The following is an 18,252-nucleotide window of genomic DNA, read 5'->3' as shown; positions in this document are numbered from 1 at the left end:
TCGTCTTCACTGACCTGTTGAAATCAGCTCACGACCATTCACCGTCTGATCGAAATAATCTTACCGTAAAGAAAAAGCGAAAAGTTCCACAGCAGAAGTCATACACAGTTTACAAAATGACGTTTGCCGTACTTATGACATTCTAATATTTATGGCATTGTCGTATTTGTTACTGATTATTTGCATTTATCTATACGATATGATTGCTACTGATCACCGAATCAAGACAGTGTCACCAGCGACATTGTTACGCTGTGATCTGTTTTTTCCTCTGCAAGCATCAGTAGTTGATAGGCTGTGGCTTATCATCAACGAAGTTCGCTGTTCGATTTCATTTATATCGGAAACGAAAAAAGACAGCAGGCTGCATCGGTGCTAAGTTCGCCGAGATCTTTATGACCTCTCCTATGCGAGAAATGCTACAATTCGAATCTGAGGCAGTTATCAACTGAAGGGTCAACTTTGCACGTTTGTATGTTTTCCAATTAATAGATGCCGATCTCAGCGTCGTACAGCCAATGAATGCGCCTCTGCCTACTTCGTCTGCCCACATGAACAGTAGACATTGGCTGGGTCATCATCCTAGCAGTACTGGAGTTTGCAGTACTTACTCCGTAGAGCTATCTAGTTTTTATTCGTTTATTCAGTATTCGAATCTACTGTACAACGTAACAAATGTTCCTTTGAAACTGTTTTAAAGTCGTACGGGACGTTGTTGTCGTAATGAAGATTGGAAAAGCATGCCTAAAGTACTACGCTCGGGTACACCACTGGATATTGCGTTGGACACCGTTCTCGCGCAGATTAAACCTTCATCTCATAGACTTCTTTCCGGAAGGATAAAGGTCGCCACTGAATTAGAGGTAATACTCTGTTGAATAAGTTGATCACACCGATTGCTGTCTATTCACGAAGAAATAGATGATAACGCTTATCTAGACCTTCGTCCGCTTCAAGCTTTTCTACTAGGATTATTTAAGCTACATGCATATGTTGGAATGACACGAACGGCCCGTTATTCTCTTTTGCCTATCCGCTATTGATCATAGCAGGGAAAAAAAGCAAGTCCTTAATAAAAATAGGGTCGCGAGAGTAAATTGTCAGACTTGCATTATGGTCTTCCGGTTAATCGTAGCATCGCGGATAGTAACGGAATTTCATAGTATCGAGTCAATTGGAAATACATATAGACCTTATGTCGATCGTAGTGCCTTCTTCTACTTTGTTTCCTCTGTCGATATTGTACGAAAGAGTCCAGATGAGAAATCGACAGGAATTCAATGAATTTAGTTGTATTTCATCTCAAGCTGCTATTTATATAATGCATTATAAACGTACTCGTCGTTTAAATATAGTAGCTCATAGTTTGAGATAGGTCGCATGAAGTTTCGTTGCTTCACGAAACGTAAAATTGTTGAAGTACACAGAAAAGACAAATTATGGTGAGTTGGTAAGTTTTGCCGTTTTCGCAGCAACATATTGCGTTCGAAGTCACGGGTGTAGGGGCCACAACAATAACAAGTATAGAAACCAACTACAAAAGTGGAAATGTTATTATATAGCCGTCAAATTAGCGGTCATGCTTTTAAGCATCGGCAAAACATGTATTATATTTTAACATTAGTTAATACAATATTACCACCGTCTTTAATGGTTCGTATCAGGAGTGTGCGACTTTTGCTAAGTGAGTTGAACCATGGAACTTTAATTGTTCGCAGTACTTCAACGAACCTTGTATTGCCATATACTTTTAGGTGCGACACGGTACCTGACCACACGGTAGGTGCGACACCTGAACTATACGAAGCCTATTCTTATTCAATTCACAACTAGTTATTGCTCTTATGTTTGACAGCGGTCAATACTTTATGTTAAAACTGAACATAATTCCCACAGCTGTTACAGTTCATACAGACGGAGCTTCCGCCTGAAAATTTACAGATTCAATCCCGTATTTGCAGTCCATCTCAAACTGTCTCGTGTTTGTCTTGTGGCAAACTAAAAAAAACTTTTACTTTGCCACTTATGGAAACATTTGGTTGTAGCATATATAAAATTAGGACAAAAGGACAAATCTGATTTGTTGTACGTAATTTTTTCGTGTTGCTTTTTTTTTTTGAACAGGGATATTTTCTATTTGAGTTGGGCTTCTCTAAAGATGTTCGTTCATTGAAGCATTTCATTGTTAATAGTTTACATAATAGCGCTAAAAACTTAAGGGAATTAGAAAATCCCCAACATACACAACCCCCCATCGAAGATGCATTGTTTTAACACACAACGTTCCCCTACGACTCAGCTCGGCGGGATCGAAATCGGCTCGCTGCGCCAAGCTTTTTCAGGTATTTAATTTTGATTGGTTATATCTTCGCAATAAAATAATTGATACTGAATAAATAAACGAACAAAATAGGACAAAATCAATGAATATTCCTATATTTTAACCCCAAGCTTTTGGGTCAAAGCAGCGGTTTGAATGAATTGTAGGAGTTAAATGTGGAAGGACTATGGGCAGTACATACATTACAACATGTTACAAACATTTATATATGTGCGTTTACTTGCATCAAGTACTTCTCGATAAAGATCTATACTGGCAGTGTTGACGTTTCCGCCATTGTTGCACAATTCCAAGTGCCCAGTCCCAATTTGCGACCGTGTGTTGATTTGATTTAATAGCAACAACAAAAAGGTGATAATAACGAATGCAGACATTAGTATGGATATTCGTAAATGTATACTATACCTCTATGAAGACATGTAGCATGCAGGCGGTAGCCTTAGGAACGGTTGTTGCGGGTTCGTACGAACACTGCCTGTACCTGAGTCTTTCACTCGAACCACTGCAGCAATAGGAAATAGTCCACCGTTTACATAATTAAATCCAGGAATGAACATATTTCTACTTAAACAGGTACCTTAAAGCGCCGATGCTGAAACCAGACTGATCCGTTCACGCTGTAAGGGATCTAAACAGCGTTTTTGTCGTCTATTTTGATTAAACGTCTCCATAGGTTGGGCGCAAACCATATATTCATTGGCTAATATGAGGCAAGCATTTACCGGATAAGCTGACAAGTCTCTTTTAGATATTACTACATTTTTTATAATGTATTCTTGTAGTGCTCTGTCAGTTGACGACAGGCTTCCTAGCAGTTAGCCATAAAGCATATAGATAGCATGTGATTTTCAAAGAAATAAGGACTTGAAATCTTTCTGTTTATCTATCTAAGCCGCTGAAGCTACCTTGTTTCAACAGGCACTTAAGTGACTCATATAGCGTAAGACACCACTTCGTCTTCATAGTAGTTTCGGAAAGATCTGTTGCAATGCTAGTATACAATAGAGGTTATATGGTCAATGAATAATTCGTACTTATCAAGTTGTGCCTGAACGAGTCGAACAGAGTCGACCTCAGAGCTCGACAGTCTTTGGAACCCAGGCAGCGCCATTTTTATCTTGATTTTTCTAAAGAATTTTGTTGGGGTTATCATAATTGCCGTACTTCTGAGACGGAACTCGATTTCCAGCGGAAATGAAGGCGAGCTTAATCGCTTAAAAGAAAATTAGACTCCACAGTTCAGGGAGGGACTGTAGATTCCAAGATCGTCGACTTCGAAGCTCTCGCGATCCCTTAGAGCACTTGGTCGCAATGACCGGTAGTGGAAAATGTGTTAATAATGAATCTGGATAGCACTTCATCACTCACAATTCCTTTGGCTGTAAAAATCACCAAATGAACCTTTCCACCTCACCATCAATATTAGAAACGCCTGAATGATTGTATTTTCTTTGCCCGTATTTACTGTTGCCCGTAGAGAATACAAGGGAATAATATTAGCATTAAATTAATAGTAAATGAGTGCTTTTCATTGGTTACAATTGGATCACTATCATTAGTTGTACTCAATACGATTTCTTGCTGGGTTAACTGACGGAGTCAGAGGAGCAGACTGAGCACCTCTATGTGACATCTTTTCTGTACTTAACAGGTTTAGTGACATACACAGCTAATAAGCAGCTAGGGACGTTTGATTGCGTAACCGAAACGTAATTATTGCCCAGAAACGAAGACCAAAGAAAAGGCTTGGGACGGCTGCCAAGATGGCTGCGGACGAAAATGATACCAGATAGAAGAAATGAAAAAAATAGCAATCTGTTAACGCACATCTCGACAGTTTAGCAAATCTGGAGTATTAGCATAATAGATATTTCGTCTGCTGCTTGATCATTGGTGATACAACAGAGCCAACAACAGCTTTGTCAGGTGACGAGGCCCAACCTTATTAAAGAGGGCAGTCCACAACAACTGAATTGGGTTGGCATAAATGGCTGTCTATTCGGACCACCTATTCGATTAGTAAATAAAGTCATAAAGAGAGAGAGAGAGAGAGAGAGAGAGAAAAAAGCTTCAACAATCAAATACCTTAGGGTGATAGAATACTTAGAAAGGTTCAAATGAACAGATACGACGAAAACGGGTGTAAATTATTATACGGAACTCTTGTATCTAAAGTACAGGCTCTACGACAAATTATACACTCTGTCACAACTAACCCAACTGACGATCCATTTTCAGATTACTAAACAAGTGTGTTAAACACTACGATAGCGTAATTGCGTCTCCTGTCTACGCAAACAGCTCCTAACCGCAAATAGTAATAACAGAACCTTCTGTAGCTCTCAAGAGTTTGACATTCGGTGAAGGGATCGAATAGTCAGGTCTAAGTAATTAAAGCATTATGGGGACACCGCAGTAATAAGCGTGATCGCGTCGTTAGACGATGTAGTGAGTATTTCGATCCAGTCCCACCTCACCTAGCGACAGAGGCGTATAGCACCCAAAAATTATGGCACGCCCATGATTTCCCCTGTTAATACATGGATAACCACCTCTATTCGGTCAATCGACCAAACGTTCGTCCGCTGCTCTGTGTAACCAGCTCTGAAGAGCTTTGAACGAAGTGTCAGCTTCTAGTTATTTGTACGCAATACGACCATCACATATTTGCGCTTTCACAAATCTAACACGATCAGTCAAGAGTTCCACATTTATAAACAGGTCAAACTCAGACCTTCACACATGTCTAATGGGAATTGTTTGCTGGGTAACGCTTTGCCTAAGAAAAGATCAGCGTCCTTTTGTCCTATGCAGATGAACGGTTTCCATCTGTTAAACTAAGCCAAGCAAGTACACTATTAGGCTGGGTAAGCTATTGAACGCTTGTACATTATTTATCGCACAACCCTAGGCGACATTTAAGAATTAACATGAAACTTAGGAAAATAGTTACGTTGGCCGGCTAAATAATATGTTTATTATCAGACTGAGTGCTCTGTTAGAATTCAACAGCGTTTTTTGTCAGTAGATTTAGAAAATAGGCAGAACGTCTAGCTTCTTTTAACAGAAACGATGTCTATGGTTTGTGGTCGCTTACTTCTTACCGCTCGCACCGCTCAGAAAGAAAAAGCCAAGTGCCGCCGATTCGAATGTGTCGTGCCCGAGTTAACTGTTCTCCCCTGCATCATTATATGCTAGGGCAAGGGCCTGAACCGGCGATAAAACCGCAGAAAGCGTGGCCTGTGCTGGGTCGCTGTGGTCGTCTACAGCAAATTAAACTAAATAGCCCTAGACTCACGTGGCGAGGTTGCACATCAGCAAACCGTAACGGTACCTCGACAGCCGCTAACGCCGTGATCACCGAACACTCAGTAGGAAAACTAATATTTATTCTGCGTAGCGAAAAAAATAACCTCTTATTGTATTTTCAAAGGACCTTTCGAACGTTCTTCCGTTCATAATTTCCATTTCCCTCGTAAGCCTCACTTACCGATCGGTCCCCCGGTTAAATTCGAAAACTGCCTCGGCTCTTTTTATCTCATCTGGCAGTTAGTACAAGGAAGACATTTACGACATGATTTTTCACTCGTTTCAAGTAATGAAAAACGAAGTTGAGGATTTCGGGAAGAGTGGTACCCGCAGACGCTTATGGAAATAACGTCATAGAGGTTCTTCAATAAAATAAGTGATATTCTGTTTGACTGTGAAAATGACAGCGGCAGTGGTTATGTGTGATCCAAGCGCTGTTCCATAGCTCACTGATAACTTCACAGGCAGCTCGCCGATAAAAGAGCAACGAAAAAAGGTTAAGTAACATACGGGGCAAAACTTGTTTTTAATTCCGGTTGAGAGAGCCCTTAGCTATCCTGGTCGCTACTACATCGTATCGAGAATGAATATAGCATCAGTACCTCGAGCAGGCTAACAGAGTTAGTAATAAAAATATAAGAACCAAGTGAATATAATTTTCCATCTTTTAGTAGCAGTTTGCCATTTGCCTCCTGGGCTCAATGACTTAAACGCTGGTAGCGGGAAAGCTTTGAATAAATAATATGATGGGGCATAGAAGAAGTTTTCACGTTCTTTCTTTTTTTTTTGAGTTAACAAAGGCGTAGAGAAATATCGACGCCATCCGCCAACGGCATATGATAGCTACATAATACTAACGCAGAAATTTTCGTATAGTGCTTTTCGCTTTTTGTTAGTCTTGTCCCTTAGTTTCGCCCTTCTCCTGGCAAGTATTTGATGGTATTCAAAATAAGCAAGTACTGTTTTGCGTCTCTGGACGCCGTGTATTGTGCTTCCTCGTTTCCTGAAATCATTGGTTATATTTTGTCGCTTCTTCCGGAACCTCCTTCCGATAACAAGGCCACAAGATGCAAGGACTGGCTATGATCCTGTAACAAAACACGTGGTTACATCGGACTTCAACTGGTCTTCTTCGTCTTATTGCTATGAAGCTTTCTTTAGATACCGAAGTTGAAACCATCAAAGAAATTGCACTCCTTGGAACCACCTAGTTTATTAAATTAACAAGCAGAAGTTACCTTCTCGTGTGAGATAAAATTAGGGCAACGCATAACAACTACTAGCAGTGCTAGCGTAGACATTAATGTTTATAAAAGTTATCCCGTATTTTTGTATATTACAATTATAGGGTACTGTATATTATGAATCACCTTTATATTCGCGTATATGTTAGCGTACGAACCACATCATATTTCTAACTAGAAACGTGAATGGGTCACTGCTATTTGCTAAACTATATTCTGGACAGAAATGCCCCACTGCAAAGAGTCTAGTGTGTACATAAAGTGAATTGACTTCGTAACAGACAAGACCATTGCATCACAAATATGTGCCAACAAAGCCACCCAGGTAATGGGTTCTACGACACTTCTGCGTCCTCAACAAGCTTCTCATATAAGCTTAAGCTGCTTGTTTGGGTCGATCGTCTCGCCCAGCATAAAAATCGAATGGGTTACTGATCACTTGAAACAGGACGAGGGAATCTAACGAACTCATAGCCAAATGACGTAGACTGGTAATGTCAAGGCTCGAGTCCTCGAGCGATTCGCGTGTCTGAGTGGGGTTCTGTATCATAGAGAGCACACAAAAGTACAATCTTTTCTGCTGTCGGAAAATCCTTCTTGCTGATAGTATCGAGGTTGCTATTGTGACTCTGAAATGATTATAGTTTTTTTGAATTCTTAGAGTGGCTCCTCTAGTGTGGTGAAAGCATCTGCTTAGGCTTTATGTCCTACCTAAAAGTGTCAGGTGGAAAAATCTACGTTTATTATCGGGAAATTACGTACATAACTTTGAAGTTCAAGGGCGAACCCCAACGTGTTTATATTTCGGGAGAACTATCACTGATAGTTACTTTTTGGTCGAACAGTCGTCTTGCAGCACGAAACGTGTGTACCAACGCTCGGGTTTGAGCCCAGACCGCCACTTGTCTCTCATGCTTATCAGGCGAACACGCTATCCACCACGTCTTCGCCGGGATACTATAATTAACCTAAAATATGTCTAGATATTTAAGAATAGTAATTCTGTCTTTCCCTCTCCCTGTAAACAGCTCAATTTTTTAATTATCGACATTTAATGTGAATGTTTAAACAAATATAATTAAGGGGTAGAAAAACTGTTATCTTTATTACATTGTAGACAAATTTTATGTCTGTAGCTTCCAGTGACTGTCGATGACGGCAAACCCAGATTTAATTGTTGTTTACTTTCTGAAGGCTTTATTCCTTAGACTTGATCATCCACAGCAGTAACATCCGAGTGTTTATCTACAGCGTCATAAAGTAAACCGCCCGAATCCCGAGTTTGGAAGATTAACCACTTCGTGGGTCCTATTCTATCTATCATAGAAAAATAAAGCTTTTAATTTTTTTTTACCATCGTAAAAAAAGCCTCAGTACTAAGTGGGTCCTAATTGGAGGCTAGGTAGGTCACAATCGTTCCTGCTGTGTTGTAAGCCAAAACACTTCGTTCACATATGGGAAGTTCTTCGACATACTTAATTGGCTAATAATTATTTAAATTCGTCGTGTGTCTTAGTCAGAAAAAGCAGACCTATTCTGAACTCGTTCATTCGGTTACTGACACACGACACAGATCCGAAGCTAACATGAGCTTGATTGCCCTGCTGTCGCAAAAACACATAATGACGTTGTTTAGCACAGTTGACACTGCTAGATATACTCCTTTCCACACGATGCCATTTATAAGCAGCCGTAATAGCACAATAGTAGACTTCGAAACAAATGTCAGTGGTGATATACCCCATAATTGATGTCTAGGTTATTGACATGCTATTTCCATAATATCTATGCCAAAATGAATACGGAACACGACAATGGAACGAGATCGCAACGAAAACGACGAAGCTTTAGCCATGCTGTATTTTTGCACCAGTTTATCCGATACGTAATCTGGGGTTTATCAATCAAATCAAGACGTCACCGAGAAATGATGCATTGTGGAAACGTCATAGCCGAAGATGGCAGAGCGAAAACCAACGGCGAGTTTGAGCCACTGGAATGGAATGGCCATAGGACGCTAGCGATAACAATTACTGCCCTATAATAATACTGCGTTATCCCATTGACGCCATGGCGGTGCGTGGCGCGGTGGACAAAACAGACGTCATACATACGTCTCTGTGCATACTGTGAATGGCAGGTGAGGATTGCCGTACTTTCCTTAGTCGTGTCACACTTTTAATGCTGTTGATCGCCTTTTCTATTAGTTAAAAAATAATTTCGGTTAAAAAACAAGTTAAAAAATAAAAGACGATAATGTCCACCTCTTTGGCTATTGACTGTCACCATATATATTCTCCACATATGTATCGTTTGGCTGCTTCCAGCCGCCGGCCCTAATCAGCCGGTGTCGATGAGAAGGATTTTAGCGAACGCCATAAAAGGCGAAGAGAACCCTGTCTTCTTTAACCGTAAAACGATGTAACCGTTACTGACATGGTGGCTGGCTATTCTCGGTATACACTGTTAGTATGGGGATCGGTGATGGCTGGTGACTCCTGTGCTATTGCAGTCATAGCTGGGCAGAGTGAAATGAATTGATGAAAACGAGGCTGGCTATCGTCGCCGGTACCCTCGGACTATATCGCAGCAGCTTACTGGTTCGGCTATGGCGATCGCTGCTACTCAGCTGCGGCTTCTGCCACTGACAGCATTGCCGTTTGACTGTCTGTCGTCCCTCTTTGACGCTATTTCTGCGGCCGCCGACTGCCGGAACGCGGCACTGTACCGGCAGCTTACGGGAGAGCAAACCGACATCGCCATTCTGAAAACGCTAAAACACACACAGAGACAGACGGAACCAATCAACACTGATCGAAAAAGTCCAGAGAAAACGAACTGATGGACTCCCTTCGTCGCTGTAGTCGTGGCGTGCAGTCGTCGCTATTTCGCTCGGTTTTTGGCATTATTACGACGATGGTGAGAGCCACTAGCGTCGTAAGGGCCGACGGGACACCGGGTACGAATCGAACAAAATCAAATTAATCGCTATCGTTCCTACGGCCGCCACAGCAAATGATAGCACGTTTCTGCTCTCTGTCTGTCGACTGTTGCTTCATGGCTGTACTCATCAGTCATTGCGACAACCATGACACCGATCGACGGTGACGGTAACACCAACGACGTCTAGACACCATCTCCTCCGCCGCTCAGATCGTCCTATTCAGAGTGTTCTTCTGTCCCCGCCCCAGATTGAATAATCCGCCGAACCCTACTCCCTTCCCTCTAGCGGTGTATCGTACCTGGCTTTGGCTAGGCTTTGGGCCTTCCGAACTGTCAGCTGGGAGTCCTACCGACTAGACGCTGCAGGCTGATGTTGGGCAGGGCAGCAGGCGCTTGTCCAAAATGGAGCGATCATAGGCTCACGTGTATACATATACATGCCTGTGCATAAAGCTGCTGAGTAAAATAAAAACAGACGGAGCGACAAGATTTATATAGCGGGTTTTTTCATATGATGTGTGTACATGTTGGTACACATTTTTGTTCACTATGTTTTTAGGCTGGATCAAATGGTCGTCGCTATTTGGAGGCGGTCTTACGTTAAAATGCGCTAAACCTTACATATTTCTTCATGCGTATTTGAAGGGGCGTTGCGTCGAGCTTCTATGTAGACATCAACGAATCGCTAAGTAAGAACACCTTAAACAGCGGGCTCGGGGTGGACTTCGCTAGGGTTAGGTGTAAATTATCCTTTGGAGCGAATCTTTGCATATATATATGATGGTTAACCTGAAGCATTTGTAGGGCATTTTCTATTTCCAAAGTAGAACTGCCTTGATAAGAAGGCGCTGCCATTCGAAATACAGATCTGATAACAAATAAGCTCATGGTAAAGCACTTATAGGCAATTCTAATATGAATGACGACAGCCATTCTGTTGTTAGTACTGTGTACAAGATAGGAACAAGTCTGGTAACAGCTCGAAAGTTTCCGCTCAACTTTTTTTAGTCTCATTTTGGCCCTATTTTAATCTGTTACAACTCCAACATACATAATAATCTGTTACGTGCCGACGTCACCAGAAGATCGGACCAATGACGAACGTTATGCCAACGGTAATGCGTCATCGTACAGGTGAGTGGATGTATGTCCGTTAGAATCTCTCCAAGCGCCTCCTAAATAAGAATGCTATTGCTACTATATCGCACTCTATCAAACACCAAGCATTTCACAGAGAGACTATACAGATATCTAAATCTATATACATCCACAAATAGATGGGCGAGCAAACAAACAAGTGAGCAAGGCAATACAACTATAGCTGAGTGTATGTTTTTGATTATGTTGTTCTTTCGCAAAACAATAACTTATTCCTGCTGCTACTTCACCGTTGAGCTCTAACTAAAGGCTTGCCACACGTCGTTAAAATGATCACCGTATCATCACTTCGGTCCGCAGCCCTATCTATATGCTTATCTAATTATTTAGCTGGCTTTAACTGAGTCTTTGTCTTTAGATGATTTCAGAAGCTTGGCTCGTTATTTCTAATCGTATTCTCCATTTGAAAATCTACTGCTTTCAGCTTCATAGCGATGCAAATTAGCAAGCGGTAACTGCCGTAGTTAAAACGGGACTGGGAAACAATCGTGAGATTTTTTTTGCTTGCTCGTTTAGGAGGCAAACGATGGCACATCTGCTAAGTTCCCTCTGGTTGAACGATTAGTCGTCTCCGTTCTTGTTTCGTTCAACTGACTGAGTCGTTACGACTGATACCAAATCAGGGGACGCAATACGGTAAATGTGTTCGGAAGTATCGCTACGGAAGGCGCTCAAGGTGTTTTGAGGGACATTGTTCAATATTCATCAACTTACCGTCATTTATTTTGCAACTTATAAGGAAATGCGATGATATACGTATGATATTATGTACGTTGCATTTTCTACTCGTTCAAGATGGATTCCTTAATTCTTTTCCATGCTAAGTGGTTTATGTTAGTTGATATTGATTTAAATCCTACGTATTTCCACATGTTTCATGTGACGGTGGCATCTACACATCTTCCAGCTCTGCTCGCGAAAAACTTCGCAATGAAATTAGCGCGAGTCTCGACTAGGTAAGCTAAAATCGATCTAGGTTTCATAGGCCAATGTTCTTCGGCAGCCACTCTGATCAGCTTTAAACTCTACTGTCCTACTGAGTCTATTTTAACTACAACTTCCACTGCAATCAGAGCAAATAAGTGCTCATTATCTCACATCGATTAATTTACCGTGGGTCCTTAATTCAGGTCCGACCGAAAACTGATCGCACATTTCACTCTGTAGAAAATTTCTTGCAGAAACATAAAAAGGAACTTTGAAGTTTGTAGGTAACGAGCACTATATACTGAAATCAGAAAAAATATGCGGCAAACAGCGGCTTCGGGTCTTTCTGACGAGCCTGATTTAATTTATGTCGTATATTTCCGAAAATAGCAAATCTATAAAGGTGAATTAAGGATTACAAACATCTGGTTAAAACTGATACTACTATTAAAATTATCGTTATATAGAATATAGTATAAAATGACTTATGGTACAAAATATCTCCAGTAACCCCGCGCCATGTGTTCATTATGTAATTTGAATTAAATATGCACAAAAAATAAATTAACGCCCGATTTAGTTTATTCTTTTTTTCATTCTAGGTTGTGAGACAAAAGAAGGATGTGCGATAAAAGGGCATCGTAAATAAGACTGGGTCAAACTTGTTGTATTCGTTCTAGCTAGATAGCTGGGTACGGCCTGGTAGATTGGACAATAACTAATATATCTCCTAATTTAAAACAAAAGCCTTCGTGTCGCCCTGCTCTCGTACACCAGGTAGGTAGATAAAACCACTCATATCTAAGCGAAAAATTTTCATAAAGGTAGTACTATATCTAGGTAACTTTGCAAAAGAGCGTTCAAGTTAGTCATTACTCAGCGAGAAATTCAGAAAGTTACTTAGAGAATGATCTATTTATCATGGAATAGCTTAAGACATCAAAACAGAACGTTTTTTTGTTCATCAGTCATCTCCGCTGTTCGCAGTAAAATTCATGCAAGATTTTTTATATAATTTTTATAGCACTATTTTAGAAACTTGTCGGATATTTTTAGTTTCATCAATGGACTCACGGGTGCGGACAGAGGTCTAAACGTTTTTGAGCGTTACGTCTGTGCTCGTCAAAGTATATTTAGTCTTCTCCCATCCATTACTGCAGTGAAAGCAATTCTTTTCTCCTGTTGTGTTAATCTGTCATCAGAACAGTTTAAATTAGAGAAGAGCTTTGTCACTCATGAAGCTTGATGCATAGATAAATTTCATTGAAACTGAGTTTGTAGTCAAGGGAGCGGGTGCCGCACTTGCAACCATTTCACAATTGCCCGAAGCAAATCGGTTTTAAAAATGGATCATTGCTTGTACAATCAGATGAAATGGAACATTAAAAAGAAATGCACTGTAATCAGTTGCCCAGGCGGCAACTTTACCGATGTCGAGGCAAAATGGTGGACGACCCAAGACGGCTCTAACGCCAATAATTGATATTACCAATATGGCTACTTGTTGACGATAAACGATGCATGTATCCTCTTGCTTCTATGCGCTATTTATTATTATCATCGTGCATACATATGTCTTCATCGTTGTGTCATCATTCAGTATAGTGAATTGTAAATCGATTTTTTATCCCTGAGGATAGATGCCCGAGCTTCCTCTGGCAGTTGCGACTAATGTTCGAACGTTTTGTACCCCGCACGCGCGGTCTCACGATATAGTTGCTAGGCACAAAATACGTCAACCCAGTCTATCAGGCGGTTAGCAAGCAGGACAAGAACGAGCCGTAACGAATTTCGGCCATACCAATAGCGATTGTGCGCTGAAGGCTTGATAACGCTCGGCGTTTTCGCCCGCCCGCCCGCTTACCGCAGCTGCATAATGATCGCGAAGACTACGAAGACAGTGAAATTTTGATTTTCTTCATGCTGATCTCTATCGTCCATTCAATGGAAATAAGGTCCGTCTGAAATGTAATTTCCTCTAGTGTAATTTTTGCTGTGTTTAATTGTTATGTCGATTATACTGCAAACTATTATCTAATATCACTGTAAAACAATAATGTCGATCATGTAAAATCAGCTATGCACCTTTGTCCGCTGTGTTATTCTTGTACAGAGAACTTTTTATACGGTAACTTTATTACATTATACTGACTTTAAAGATTAAGATAGATCTTCTCAAATGATCTTATTTTGTCTACACTGATGGTGACGAGGTCGTTCTGCTCGACTTTTGTCAGACAGTATGGGACAAGTCGGTAAGGGATCGATTCGATGGGAGCCACTTGGTAAAGGGTGAATACTAAATGGTTTTCAATGAGGATACCTTGCGTGTACTTCGTCTGTATGTTTTTCGACCACATGCTAGGAGATGTGGTAATCTTGAAAATGTCAGCTATTCAGAGTAATGTAGACTGCCCAGTCATAGCTAAAGGGGATTGAGATTTTCTCCATTTTCCTTTTTTGATAGATGTGCTCATAACTACTTCAATCATTTCTCTCTAGAGAAGCTCAAGTGAAGTAGTTTCGAATGAATAGCTTCTAGCTAATCGTGCCTGTTATATTACAGTACATCGTATTCAACCATTAAAATCATATATCACTACGTTATACCGCTTCATCAAGAGCATCACTCATTCTCTGCGTTACCATAAATCATTTCGGGCCAGACTTAGAAAATATATAAAAGTAATTGATTTTTCACTAATCCCGCCGCTTGAATGTAGACAGGGACGCACTTCTCTCATACGAGCGACGTTTAAATGGTCAGTGGGTCGCATCTGAAAACTTGAGAGACGGCGTCAAAATCAGATGAGGGGCAAAGATAGTAAGTGAACTGCCTTTACCTTTTGGAAAAGGCACAACAACAATGCCTACACGATGATATCGATCACCTTTATCCTACTAAACCTGTTCATAAATAACGGATATTTGCCTAAAACATTATCAGCCATAGTTCGGTAGCCAAGTCCAAAGATGTCCTTTGACTGTGACAACGATTTGTCCGTCGCTATTGCAACTGGTGCGAGACGTTTCCCGTACCCCAACGTAATCGATTTGGAAAAAAAGGCCTATGCTGATTTTCAGCAGCTTTAAGGCTTGCACGGAACCCGTCCCAAACATTACTCATATATCGGGCTGTATTTGTATGTTTGTTAAGCTTCCGCCATATTAAGCTATCGCCACAGGCAAAAGGTAGGTGAATTAGTCTAAATATGCATTGCACAGGCAGTGCGGCAGATGGGACAATGCATGTAAACCTAGGACTTGAAGCAGCTTGTATAATAAATCAGTTACATCTATACGATTCGATGATTTGCGCCATTAATTAACAACGATTAACGACCAAGGACTGAAAGGCCAAATGAAGACCAATGGAGAATCCAAGCACCGCGGCTCATACTGTTAGTAGCTTCATTTCGCAGAGCATGACCACTAGGGACCACCAGGGCTCCTCAGCGGGGAGTCCACTTCGATCTACCCGCAATGATTTCCATACGCTGTACCGTATCTTAGACAAAATCGAAAGCACCCGACAGCAACATCTAACCCCGGCGGAATCCCGCCCGCTAGTCTGCTTTTAGCCTCATCGTAGAGTTCTGCCTCGGCAGTAGCATCTGTACCATAGGCGGAGACGCGATGTCATCGGGCAAATAACCGTTATCCAGCGGCGCAGGTAGCTAAGCGTTTTTCATGTAACAAAATCTGCCTCTACTCCAATCGGCTTCTCCGCAATCCAGCCATTTGCTGCTACTGATGCGGCCGCCGCTGCCGCCTCTATAACTGCGGTAGAAACTATCGACTACCATTCGAGCCACTGTTAATGTGGGAAATTGTAGCACCAAGAGGGATGGTGACGCCAACTCGGCCCCGCATAGAAAATGTCTTACCTGAAGCATAGCCGCGGCCTACCGCCATTTGATCACAGCCAGCGACAGTAGCTCGAGAAAAAGGACACGCGAAAACAGATCGTCATAATCACCGCGCTAAATAATAATAATAACAACAACAATATAAACACTATTAGAGTTACGATAACACAGGTAACGGCAGTTGACTGACCGTCCGAGCTGTGCAGGCCAGCTATTTGGCTTTATTACATTGTTTCCGCCCCGCTGTCGCACGGAGAAGAAGAGAACATTAGTTTAGTAGACAGCCCAAGCCTAGTTCGGTCGATGGGCGCCAGGATGCCGAACGGAACACATTGTAACGTATGTGTAGTATCTGGATTAAGAAGATTAAGGGAACAGAAATAACAAATTAATAACTAAGCCGTTCGTAGCCGATGACAGCAAAAAAAAGCTAATCGCAATATGACATTAAAAACTGTACACATTAGAGTTGTGCTACCAAATAGCAAACCATAATTGTAGTGTATAATTTAGACACACAGGCGCATTGTATGAGCTAAATTAGATTACAACAGAGTTTGTGGCCTTATTTTATAGACCCTAAAAATATTAATGGAACATTTTAAGGATTTGGGTAGAAGTACACAAAAGAGTGCACGTTTCTGAAGAAACAGACTAAATCTAACTATAAATGAAAACGGATGCATGGTGTATACATATGTGCGTATGTACATGCTTTTAGGATTCAAAATTTGGTGTAAGTTCAATGCTGCAACTTGACACTGCAGTTTGACGTCTAACTTGCAATGGTGCTTACACTTTTTTTCAGCAGAAGAACGGCTGAAAATGGTAAAAGCTATTAGAATTACTGTTAATCGCGGTATAATGAAAGCATACTAATTCGTGCAGCACTGCTATACTGAAAAACACGCATCGCTGACAAGATGTACGTACATTCTTAGGGTTATTCCAGCGCTTTTCCCATTGAATTTGCCGCGCTTCCCGCCACGCAGATTCAACATAGTCCACTTTCACTATTTAATATCTCAAACATTCGAAAAGACGCGAAAGCATTCTTTCAATATATGCGGTTGTAATGAAATCACTCCATTCTACAGACGTTTTATTAGGGATAGCATTATTTCAGCCATTATTCTGGTGAACTAATCCATTTGAAATTCAAGAGACACGAATCACCTTACAAGCAAAACTTCTTTGGTCCCCCATGGAAGTTGAATTTAATTCATTTTTGAAATGTTTCTATAGTACTTCTATTTTTGCGATCTCATTTGAAGCGTCTCTTCTTAATTTTGCTGGCTCTCTCTGTAAGTCAAGCTGCTTTGTAGCTTAATGAGAATTGGTTCCCGTCACATTAATGACTGATGAAGTATCGTATTTAGTCGCTCATATCGAATTTCCAGCTACTATCTCCAAAATTCATTGCTAACTACCTGTTTGGGCTCTTTCAAACGTCTAATCTCTTTAATTTCCCACCGAATTCAGTGTTATTGACGCTGCTATCACTGCTTTTGTTTCTCGAATCCTTCGATTACTCTTCCGAGATCACTTTCCACGCACACTGTACACAAGTAAGCGAATAGCTAGCACACGTGTATACTCAGCTTTAGACACTCTCGCAGGCACCCTCCAATAATACTTGATATTGATAAACGTGTGGCTTGCGCCTTAGCCTTTCTATTCCTCTCCTGCTCTTCTCTAGCCAGAGTTCATATGACTATTGTTGCTACTTCGCCTGCTGCTGCTATTGTTATTGTCATTTAGATGGAACATCTTCCTTGCTCGCTCACTTCAGCACCGTAGTGGTAAAATCCATGGCCACCACAGCCATGACAAGCACCATCACCGCGAGCCTCTTAAGAAGCACTACGATACTGGTATGGGAATCACATCTGCCAACATCGGAACCCTGTCTCCGGCGCCGCCGCCGCCGCCGTCGTGGGAAGGGCCCTCATCCACTGGAGAGGCTGCAGTGTCAGCTACAGCGGCACCCGCGGCAGCTGGAGCGTCTGCTGCTGGTTGCTGCTGTTGACATCGCTTGTTGTTCCCAATGCGCGATTCCTCCGACCGCCGAAACAGTTCTGCTCTTCTGCAATGCTGTTCGAATGGTATCAGCTGGAGCAGCTGACTGGTGGCCGGCATTTACTGCACATTCATGTTGTTGCTTACTACAACAGCAGTGACGTAGTAGTTTGTCATCGACAGTGCCATATTAATGGCACTCAACGAGGTTTGACTAGCGGATCAATGGCTGCCGAAGTCAGGGCGAGGGACTAGCAGTGCCGATCGGCTTCGTGCACACAAATGATATAATCTGTTTGCCACGTTCGGCTACATGGCGGCAACGATAGCAGTATAACCCACGAAATATGTGCTATATAGGATGTACATGGATATGCAAGCAGATAAATAAACGGCAGGATTTCATCGACACACAAGCAGCGCGAAGGAAAACACATTCAGA

At 41.5% G+C, this 18,252-nt stretch overlaps 1 protein-coding gene across 5 annotated transcripts in view; it reads right to left on the bottom strand.

Moving 5' to 3' along the window:
• Positions 1-17,821, bottom strand: part of LOC111271531 (trypsin-1) — a 31,309-nt gene extending 13,488 nt beyond the window's left edge. The window contains exon 1 of one of the 5 annotated variants that reach the window (XM_022852395.2): positions 16,725-17,821. The gene's annotated coding sequence lies outside the window, so the exon portion shown is untranslated. Of the gene's footprint in view, positions 1-2,746; positions 3,019-5,438; positions 5,590-5,639; positions 5,732-16,724 lie in introns of those variants that run through there. The other 4 variants (XM_022852396.2, XM_022852397.2, XM_022852398.2 and 1 more) reach the window with 4 other exon arrangements.
• Between the last annotated feature and the right edge of the window lie 431 nt (positions 17,822-18,252).

The sequence above is a fragment of the Varroa jacobsoni genome, unplaced genomic scaffold (genome assembly GCF_002532875.2).
Source record: "Varroa jacobsoni isolate VJ856 unplaced genomic scaffold, vjacob_1.0 contig00739, whole genome shotgun sequence".
NCBI classification, from domain to species: Eukaryota; Metazoa; Arthropoda; class Arachnida; order Mesostigmata; family Varroidae; genus Varroa; species Varroa jacobsoni.
Note: the sequence above shows the minus strand (reverse complement) of the source record. Positions and strands in the feature narration are given on the sequence as shown.